This window comes from Desmodus rotundus, chromosome 1 (assembly GCF_022682495.2).
Source record: "Desmodus rotundus isolate HL8 chromosome 1, HLdesRot8A.1, whole genome shotgun sequence".
NCBI lineage: Eukaryota > Metazoa > Chordata > Mammalia > Chiroptera > Phyllostomidae > Desmodus > Desmodus rotundus.
The window spans coordinates 72,039,215-72,051,338 of NC_071387.1; positions in this window are offsets into that span (position 1 = coordinate 72,039,215).

Sequence of the window (12,124 nt, forward strand, 5' to 3'; positions counted from 1 at the left end):
TTTTTTTCCATACAATGGTTCTAGTAATATTTAGTTATCTTTAATTTCATTCTAAACAATTTTGTTGGATTGTATTCTGACAGCTGTCATATCAGTGTGCATTTAAAAAAACTTATCAAAACTGGTAAGTTTTTCTGCAGCAATTTTTAAAATTTTCTTTATAACTTTTATTGCTCAATTACAGTTGTCCCCATTCCCCCCATTACTGTCCCCTGCCCAACACACACTCCACATCCCACATTCAATCCTCCCCCTCCCCATTGTCTTTGTCCAAGGATCCTTTATACATACACGTTCCTTGACTTGACCCTTCCCCTTCTTTTCCGTTATCCCCCTCATCCCTCCTCTCTGGACACTCTCAGTCTGTTCTTTATTTCAATGTCTCTGGTTCTTTTATAAAAAATATATTTTATTTATTATGCTATTAGAGTTGTCCCATTTCCCCCCTTTATTGTATTCCACCCTGCACACCCTTTCTCACCCGCATTCCCTGCCTTTAGTTCAAGTCCATGGGTCATACATGTAAGTTCTTTGGCTTCTACATTTCCTATACTATTCTTACCCTCCCCCTATTTTCTACCTACCACTTATGCTACTTATTCTCTGTACCTATTCACCCTCTCTCCCTGTCCCATCCCCCCACTGATAACCCTCCATGTGATCTCCATTTCTGTGATTCTGTTCCTGTTCTAGTTGTTTGCTTAGTTTTTTTGGTTTTCTTTTTAAGGTTTGGCTCTTAACAACTGTGAATTTGTTGTCATTTTACTGTTCATATTTTTGATCTCCTCTTTTTTCTTAGGTAAGTCCCTTAAATATTTCATATAATAAGGGCTTGGTGATGATGAACTCCTTTAACTTGACCTTTCTGGGAAGCACTTTATCTGCCCTTCCATTCTAAACGGAAGCTTTCCTGTATAGAGTAACCTTGGATGTAGGTCCTTGCCTTTCATGACTCTGAATACTTCTTTCCAGTCCGTTCTTGTCTGCAAGGTTTCTTTTGAGAAATCAGCTGATAGTCTAATGGGTAGGTAACTGTCTCCTTTTCTCTTGCTGCTTTTAAGATTCTCTCCTCATCTTTAATCTTGGGTAATTTAATTATGATGTGCCTTGGTGTGTGCTTCCTTGGGTCCAACTTCTTTGGGACTGTCTGAGCTCCCTGGACTTCCTGGAAGTCTATTTCCTTTGCCAGATTGGGGAAGTTCTCCTTCATTAATTTTTCAAATAAGTTTTCATTTTCTTGCTGTTCCTCTTCTCCCTCTGGCCCCCTATGATTTGGATGTTGGAATGTTTAAAGTTGTCTCAGAGGTTCCTAAGCCTCTCCTCATTTTTTTTGACTTCTTGTTTCTTCACTCTGTTCTGGTTGAATGTTTCCTTCTTCCTTCTCCTCCAAACCATTGATCTGAGTCTGGGTTTCCTTCCCATCACTCTTGGTGCCCTGTGCATTTTCCTTTATTTCACTTTTCATTGCCATCATTTTTCCTCTATTTTTTGACCACATTCAACCAATTCTGTAAGCATCCTGATTACCAGTGTTTCAAACTGTGCATCTGATAGGTTGGCTATCTGTTCATTGCTTAGTTATATTTGTTCTCAAGCTTTGATCTGTTCTTTCATTTGGGCCATTTTTTTTTTTTTATCTTGGCACACCTGTTAAATAGTAAGGGGTGGAACCTTAGGTGTTCACCATGGTGGGGCAACCCAGTGGCTGTGCTGTGATGTTGTATGTAAGGGAGGGGTCTGTGAGGGGACAATGCCACTTGCTGTGCTCTCTGCCAGTTTTCAGTCAATTCCCCTGCTACCCACAATCAAATTGGGCCCATCTGGTGCTGATTCCTGGGTGGGGGGGTTGTGTACATTCTAGGACGCTGTGGGTCTCTCCAGTGAACTCTCCTGAGAGGCTGGGAATTTCTCCTACCACCTCATACCTATCTGGATGAATGTTTCTTCTTTTAATTCCTTGGTTGTCAGACTTCCACACAGTTCAATTTTCTGTCAGTTCTGGTTGTTTTTGTTTTTAAATTTGTTTCCGTCCTTCTTTTTGTTGTGCAAGGAGTCACAGTGTGTCTACCTATGCCTCCATCTTGCCGGGAGCCCACAGTCTCTGGTTCTATTTTGCTCGATTTTTTTGTTGTTGATTAGCTTCCACTTATAAGTGAGACATATGGTATTTCTCTTTCACTGCCTGGCTTGTTTCACTTAGCATAATTCTCTCCAGTTCCACCCATGTTGTCGTGAAGGGTAGGAGCTCCTTCTTCCTTCAAGGTTCAAACAGCAGAGTTCAAAGTCAATATTCAGAAATCAAAGACATTTTTATATATCAGTAATGAAAAATCAGAATCAGAAATCAGGAAAAAAAAAACCCATTTGCAATAGAAACAAGAAAAATAAAGTACCCGGGAATAAACCTTACCAAGGAGTTGAAAGATCTGTACTCAAAAAACTACACAACACTGAAGAAAGAAATTGAGGAAGACACAAATAAATGGAAGCATATACCATGTTCATGGATTGGAAGAAAGCATCATCAAAAGGTACAAACTACCCAAAGCAATTTCTAGATTCGATGCAATCCATATTAAAATACCAATGACATATTTCACAGATATAGAACAAACATTTCAAAAATTTATATGGAATTTTAAATGACCCCAAGTAGCCATGACAATTTTGAGAAAGAAGAACAAAGTAGGAGGGATCACAATACCTAATCTAAAACTATATTACAAGGCCACTGTATTCAAAACAGTATGGTACTGGCAGAAAAATAGACACATAGACCAAAGGAAGAGACCCCAGAAACAAACCCAAATCTCTCTGGTCAATTAATATTTCACAAAGGGGCAGAAGTATAAAATGGAATAAAAACAGCATCTTCAACAAATGGTGTTGGAAGATCTGGACAGCTACATGCAAAAAAATGAAATGATCTCTAACTTACAGCACACACAAAAATAAATTCAAGGTGGATAAAAGACTTAAATATAAGTCATGACACCATAAAAGCTCCAGAGGAGAACATAAGCAGGAAAATCTCAGATATCCCACACAGCAATATTTTCATTTATATGTCCCCTAGAGAAAGGGACATAAAAGAAAAAAAATAAACAAATGGGATATTACCCAAATAAAAAGCTTCTGCATGGCTAAAGAAAACAGCATTAACGGAAAAGAGAACCAACCATATGGGAAAATATATCTGCAAATGACACCTCAGACAAGGGTTTGATCTCCAAAATATATAAAGAACTCACACGATTCCATTCCAGGAAGACAAACGACCCAATTAAAAAATGGGCAAAGGACTTGAACAGATACTTCTCCAAGGAGGACCTGGAGACATTTGAAAAGATACTCAGCATCACTAGCCATCAGAGAGATGCAAATTAAAATCACAATGAGATACCACTTCACACTGGTGAGAATGGCCATCATAAACATATCAACAAACAAATGTTAGACATGTTGTGGAGAAAAGGGAACCCCAGTACATTGTTGGTGGGAATAATAGAAATTATTTAAATAGAAATATACCTCCGTTGTTTAAACGTTTAACCGTGAAAATTAATTAACTCCGTTGTTTAACCATTGTTTAAATAGAAATATACCTCCTGGTCCATACTTTATATAATGTATACAAATATACATTGTATACATTATGATCAGATACATAATGTGTATTGATGTGTCCATCTGTCGAGTTTACATATATAAAACTAGAAGAGTCATAGATTATTAAAATGAATTTACATGAGATTAGGACAAGAATGCAATAAAAAACAATTGAACTTTTAAGTGCCATCTCTTTTTTTGTAACTTAATAACAATATACTGACTTTAATTTTTAATGCAATTTCTAGAAATACAGTTATTTGTTCAAGCTCTAGATATGAATATATTAAACCAAAGCAAAATAATAAAAATATTTTCTGTTTTTTTGATGCATATACAAAATTTATCAGTGCTAAAGGACAAATATATTTGAATAAATATGTTCATTTTTAACATCTAACAAATTTCTATTTCCCCTACTCTGCTTAATATTTCACTTTTACTTTTATATCCAACATTATAAAACATGGGCTTTATGTTGCTTTTATTTTATTAAAGGTCTGTAGTGGTATAGCACACTTTCAGATTCAGTGCAATGTTTTCATAAAAAGAATTAACATATTGTAAAATTAACATAATTTTTTCTGCTATTCATGCATCTAATCTGGTCAATTCATAGCCTGTTTGTCTATGCTGAAAATTGGAACAAACCACAAATCCCATTATTCATAGATCTCAACCATAAATCCTGTTATTCATAGATATCAACCACAAATCCATGACTTTGATATTTTTATACTTTTCTCTTATGTATTTGTGTCTTAGTAGTACATCCTAACTAGGCACATTGAGACAGAAGTTTAAATGTCTGGTGCAATGACTTTAAACTCCAGGGAAAGGGTCTTCAATAATTTTAGGTAAGGATGCATTGTTTATTGCTATGTTGTGTAGTATGCTTTCTAACTCTATCTTCATCCAGAGTAGAATTAATTACCTTCAATTCTGCAGCAACTGTTATAGGCCTTTTTGGCTACCCCACAGTTTCTCTGGTTTCTTTCTCTTCTGTTAAGCACAATACCATTTGGATCCCTTGCTAGGCAATCCCAAAGTTCAGGAGAAGCCTGGTCCATTTCCACTTTTAATGGTTTCTTGTATATTTTTAAGGAAGAAAGAAATAAATAATAAAAGAGAGTTATAAAAATGGTGATATATCTGAAATGCTTATATTTTTAATTAATGATTTGTTTTATCACAAACACACAAATACAATAAAATTTAAATATGTTATTCCATGATAATTGCAGGATTTATAAAAATTAATTAACTAATTAGAACATTTAAGGTAGTACAATTCAGCAAAAAAAGACCTATAATGGAGATGTTAGCCTGATAGCATATTTTACTTCATATGTACCTGATTAGTTAATATTAAAAGTCTAAACTTGAGGCTTTTCATAGATACGAGGCCTGAACTAAATGGCCAAGTTCAAAACCAATTTGAAGCTCAACAAAGCAATAACAAACTACCCCATGCTGGGTATATCTTCCCTCTCTATTTTTTGTTCCTGATTTCCTCTATATATAAACCACCATTTTGTCTTTATATAGTCATCCTTAACTCCCTTGTTAAGAGAAGTATGCTTTTATCACATATAAATTTGAAACATTTTAAATTATGAAGAATAAATAGATTAGCAGTATTAAATACATCTCTACAAACTGAATTTTATTTCCTAATCATACATAGATTTGCTTAGTGACAAACTTAAATAGCTCAATCCTCTTCCAACTTCAAAGACACTAGTATTATTAATAATAATACTCTGATTGTTAAGATTCACTGAATGTTAACTATGTGCCCATCACTGTAATACACATTTTATATACATCATCTCATTTTATTTTTACATCATCCATAAAAGTAGGTAATATTTAACCTCATTTTACAGATATAATACTAGTTGCATACTTAGTGACCCTGAAACCTAAAAAAAAGTTAATAATTTTAGCCTCAGCCTCATGGAGAATAAGAACTGCATACTCTGTAATGAATAATTACTAGTAAGGCAGGCTTGACCCCCTCAATCTCACTTAAAATATAAACAATAAACTATTTGATTATGAATATCATGAATACTGAATATAAAAATCTATGCATAGAAAGCAATATATTAAATGGAAATTTAGCATGAACATAAAAACATTATTTGAGAAATACTTTAGTTTTGACTATCACAGCTCACCCTTCAACCATCCTTTTTCAAATTTTGCCTTGTCAGAATGGACATATCATCTTAATCTTGACAGCAAGAAAACCAAAATTGTGAGCATCCTTCAGGTGGTTTAATTGCTTCCTGCAAAGTATTGAGGGAGGAGATGACAGGGGGCTGAAAAGGTGGAGAAACCTTATAGGTATGTCATGTCACAAAGAAAAACTGAAAAGAACCATCACTTGAGATGCCACTCAAATGATGTATTATGTCTATCAAGTATATGATTCTCCAAGAACTCTGGAGTATGATTTATTTTTCTAAATATTCTTTTGTGTTGATTCTTCAAAAGATTCATGGGCAGGTCTGTATATGAAAAAGGCTTATGTTACTTCTACAAATAAGAAAAACATCTACAAAAGAAGCTTTAAGTTTAGTGGTGGACTTTAGGACTATTAAAAAATGATTAAGATGCATCACTCGGACCAGAGCTCAAGAAAAAGAAGTCTTTGACTTCCAACCTGACAGTATCACTACATAGCCAGGCTAAGTGTCTGTTAGTTATTAGAACTTTGATATGCAAATCCAGACCTAATCAAAATAAAGTTGTCTAGAGATAATATTTTGCATAAGTACTCATTTTTAACACATAGATACTTTCAGGAACTGCTGGTGTATATGTTATAGTTATCATTGGAAATACTTGTTAATTTATTACAATTCTTTATGTATCTATTGATTGAGCTCCTCATCACCATTATGTTATTCACCTTAGTGTACAATACTAATAAGTGTTCTTGTGTAAATCAACATAAAGAGTATTAATTATTATCAAATCTACCATGGAACTATATTAAACCAGTTATTTCAGAATTCTTGATGAGATGGCCTTTAACTGGGATCCAGAAAATCTGGCCCTAGGCCAGGCTATGACATGATGTGGTCGTGTGATCCTGGGCAAATCTCTGAGCCTCCCTTCCCTCCTTTGTAAATGAGATTATAGGAGTAGGGTGACAACTAAAGAGGAGAGGGGAAGAATAGATCTTTGTTTCAGCTCTAAATGTACATGATATAAGAAAATAGTATAAGAAATCACTACTCACCTAGACAAACATCTCAAGGAAAGGTAAACAACATCTAATGTTTATTTCATTCATTTTACTAAATAGCTTCCTCTAAAGTGATAAGACATTCTGGTATAGTAGGGACCTCTGGCCCAAACTATTTGAAGAACAAATTGAGGATGCTTTCAAAAATATGCCACCCACAACAATCCAGCTTTAATGTGAAAGTTTGGTGTTTAAGAAACAAACAAGTTGAGACTTCCAGCCAAGATGGAGGAATAGGTAGACAGGCTTTGCTTCCTTGCACAACCAAAGGAAGGACAACTACAAACATAGAAAAAAAGAAATAACCAGAACTGCCAGAAAATCAAACTGTATGGAAGTCCAACAATCAAGGAGTTAAGAAAAAAAAACATTCATCCTGACTGGTAGGAGGGGTGGAGATGGACAGCTAGGGTGGAGAGAACATGTGGCAAGGCATCAGACTGGGCAGGCTAGGCAAGGCAGTGGTCCCACATTTGTGTGCAGATAAACTGGGAAGAACAACTGTGGAGCAAGACATACCACACAACCCAGGGTTTCAGAGCAGGAAACTAAAGCTTCAAAACCTCTGGCTGTAAAAATCTGTGGGGCTTGTGGAGGTGGGAGAACTCCCAGCCTCATAGGAGAGTTTGTTGGAGAGATCCATGGGGTCCTAGAATGTACACAAGTCCACCCACCCAGAAATCAGCACCAGAAGGGCCCAATTTGCTTGTGGGTCATGGGGGAGGTGATTGAAAGCCAGCTGAGGGCCAAGCAAGTGGCATTATTCCTTCTTGGACCCCTCCCTACATACAGCACCATAAATCAGAGAGGTAGGTTGCCACACCCTGGCAAATACCTAAGGCTCAGTCCCTTACAGTGTAACAGGTGTGCCAAGACAAAGACATATGGCCAAATGAAAGAACAGATAAAAACTCTAGAAAAAGAACTAGGCAACAAGGAGATAGCCAACCTATCAGAGGCACAGTTCGAAACACTGGTAATCAGGATGCTCACAGAAATTACTGAGTACAGACACATAATAGAGGAAGAACTTAAGGCTATGCAAAGTGAAGTAAAGGAAAATATACAGGGAAACAACAGTGAAGGGAAGGAAACCAGGACTCAAATCAACTATTTGGACCAGAAGGAAGAAATAAACATTCAGCCAAAACAGATTAAGAAATAAGAATTCCAGAAAATTAGGAGAGGCTTAGGAACCTCTGAGATAACTTTAAATGCTCCAACATCCAATTCATAGGGGTAACAGAAAGAGAAGAGGAACAGCAAGAAAATGAAAACTTATTTGAAAAAATAATGGAGAACTTCCCCAGTCTGGTGAAGGAAATAGACTTCCAGGAACTCCAGGAAGCTCAGACAGTCCCAAAGAAGTTGGACCCAAGGAAGCATCATAATTACATTAGCTAAGATTAAAGATAAGGAAAGAATCTTAAAAGCACCAAGAGAAAAGGACACAGTTACCTACAAAGGAGTTCCCATTAGACTATCAGCTGATTTCTCAAAAGAAACCTTGCAGGCAAGAAGGGACTGGAAAGAAGTATTCAAAGTCATGAAAGGCAAGGACCTACATCCAAGGTTACTTTATACAGGAAAGCGTCCATTTAGAATGGAAGGGCAGATAAAGTGCTTCTCAGAAAGGTAGAGTTGAAGGAGTTCATCATCACCAAGCCCTTATTATATGAAATATTAAAGGGACTTATCTAAGAAAAAGAAGATCAAAAATATGAACAGTAAAATGACAAGAAACTCACAACTATCAACAACTGAACCTAAAAAATACAAAAACAAAAACAAACTAAGCAAACAACCAGAACAGGAACAGAATCACAGAAATGGAGATCACATGGAGGGTTATCAGTGGGGGGATGGGACAGGGAGAGAGGGTGACTAGGTACAGAGAATAAGTAGCATAAGTGGTAGGTAGAAAATAGGGGGAGGGTAAGAATAGTATAGGAAATGTAGAAGCCAAAGAACTTACATGTAGGACCCATGGATACAAGCTAAGGGTGGGGGGTGAATGCTGATGGGAGAAGGGTACAGGGAGGAGGAGGATAAAGGGGAGAAAAATGGGACAACTGTAGTAGCATAATCAATAAAATATATAAAAAATGTTTAAAGAAACAAACAAGTTTATTGCTTTTTATAGATTCATAATCATCTCAATGATCCCTGAGTAAAGTTCTCATTAATCATTCAATTTACAGAAGTTGAAGCACTAAATGTGAAATCTATTCAATAATGATGCATCATGGCCCAAAAGGAAAAAGATGTGTTTCTCCTCTCAGTAAAAAGTCCACTTTTTCTCCTCTGTGAGAATGGAATACAACAGCATAGCAAATTTATGAATTTGAAGTAAACAAAGGGGTCTGTAGCAGGCATGCACACACAAGATAAGGAATTAATGATTCCAGAAAAAATGGCACTGCTCCCATTAAAATTTGCAGACATGTTCATTGCTCTGCATGCTACAGATGTCTAATGCCTGCTTTCTCTGTGAAGGGAAAATTAAATTACATTTATTAATGAAGTGGCTAGTTGCAAATGAGAGCTTTCCAAAACACAATGCAAAAATTGTTTGTAGGTAAATAATTTGAAATTCAAACTTAATCTCACAGCTAGACATTTGGTTTATTACATGTAAGAACTTTTATAAACATGCCATTTTTCTATTTTGTTTGTCATTTACAGATTTAATTTACCTTCTGCACCTTTAGAAGCATCCTCCTCTTTCCCTCTCACCCAGGTTCCATTAGATATTACTTGGGATAATTTTCTCAATATTAAAAATAAGATGGGGGCAGGTTTTGGGACCCCGGCCTGGCCGCTGGTGCCCTGATGGACCTGCACTATGCATCGGATGGCTCCGTGTACCTGCAGGACCTGCTGGAGCGTGCAGCGGTGCACTTGCTCAGCGGCAATAGGCACTGCCCCGAAGTGCACCGCACCACCCTCTACCTGCAGCAGATGCCCTGGCTGTGCTACGTGGGTGACGAGTTCCTGCGCATGCGGAGCCTATTGCTATCACTCTCATGACGCTGTCCTGGATCTACTCGGTGTCACTGGCAGTGAAGGAGATGAGGGTGCTCTACACCTTGCAAGCTGTGGGGCTCAGTGGGGCTGTGCTGTGGCTGGGCTGGCTCCTCAGCTGCCTCTGGCTCTTCCTTCTCAGCACTATAGCGCTTATGATGGTGCTCAGGCATGGGGACTTCCTCCCCTAGGGCCACCCAGTTTTGTTCTTCCTGTTCTTGGCAGCCTCTTCTGTGGCCACAGTGGTTCAGAGCTTCTTGCTGAGTGCCTTCTCCTCCCATGCCAACCAGGCAGCCGCCTGCGGGGCCTTGAATACTTCATGCTCTATCTGTGCCATGTGGGAAAAAAAAAGAATAATTTATTCTGGTAAAGGGCTTTGTCAAACTTTTGTCTAATGTTTAACTCAAAACTGGAAAACCACAAAACTGATAAAGTCAAATATATGATCATCGTAGAATTTAAATGTGTCCATCTACCAGATTTCCTGGAGGAGAAACTTCAACAAGATTTTTTGTTTATCTGTAATTACAATGATTTAATTACTGTATAACGCCAGTGGGTGAAAGCATATAACAATAGTTATGGTTCATTTTATCAATTTCTGATCACCTAATATAACCATTTTTACTAAAAATTATTCTTTTTCTTAGAAGTGAATGCACTGTTAATTGCACATACAACATATACACCTTTTATGATCCCATCCAAGAATTTAAAAAATTTTTATCTTTTAATTCCATTCTTACCCAACCTTGGGTACAAAATGCTAGCTTACTTTTATGGATCACCAACCATGAGTCCAGAATTACGCCAGTGCATTATTCTTCCTCAGAAATCTAGCAAGATGGGAAGTTCATGTATTAGGAAGTGGTCATGGAGTGAGTAAGTTACTGAACCTGTATTCAAACTGATAGTTGATATCTGTCTGGCTTATCATGCTGCCTCTTAAATTAATTTGTCCTTCTACAAAGAGAAAGCGTAATATACAAACTGACAGTAACAAGAGGGGAAGTGGGAGGGGATAACGGGGGGAAGGGAGGAAGGGTTTACAGGAACATCTATAAAGGACACATAGACAAAACCAAGAGGGGGTGGAAACAGGAGAGGGAGGTTGGGATGGCTGGTGTGAGAGGGAGTGGGGGGTGGTGAGGGGGTGGCAGAGAACTGTACTTGAACAACAACAATAAAAAAAAAAAAAAGCATAGCATAGATCTGTAAAAGAGATTTGGTCCTGGTCTGGTGGGCTACCACCCTCTTCATGCATTCTGAAAATATTTATTCCTGCCTTAACTCCTCCACATCCTGTTTCTGCCCTCCTATCTTGTGTCCAACTCCCCCCATTACATGTTTCTCTTCCTCTGCTGTCCCCCCTGAAACATCTCACAGGCACTCAGATACTTGCTAGCCCAGTTGCTGAAGAAAAGTTTCCAAACCATACAGATTAGTTATATCAACTCTTTTTCTCCTTATCTTGCTACTTAAAATTGAGGACTTGGTTGGAAGAATCCAGAGGCAAATAGATATTAAAGAATCCCACAGTTTTATTGTGTGACCGAGGATAGATATGATTCTTTTTGGTTTAAACCAAAGTAAGCCTCAATATGTCTTTCACTATTTACAAGAAATCAGATCATGCAGGAACAGAGTTATAATGCCTCATATGTATATAAATGTACAGTTTTCCAAACCCCTTCTGATAATCATTTCATCTGATCACAGCAATGAGTATAGAAGGTAGATAGAAATGGGATCAACAGACAAAGCAGGGGTAAGAGATTCTCTCAAGGTTACACAGCAAATAAATATCAGAAAATTAACTACAATTAAGATCATTTTATCCCAATCCCAGCTGAGTAAATTTCCTATTGCAACTATTCAGAGGCCTACATTGAGGGTAATAAAATAAGTAAAATATTTAAATACCTATTAAGCATCTATTCTGTTTAATTCCAGTCCTTTTAACGGATAGAAAGTCATACACATGAACTTTACCATCTAAAACATGGATTTTTAAACCCTAGGGGTTACTGATAGACATTAGAATGCCAGGAAGTTCAGGAAGTTATATACAAAATGTAAATTTTACATTTTCCTGAGGAATAGTTTGATAGTTCTTATCAGTTTTCAAAGTGTCTACGACCAGAAAAAATTTTAAAAACCACAGAATTAGAGCTAACAATCTAGTTAAAATATGGAATATTAAACTTCTACCTACTTCTAATGTGAGTTGAT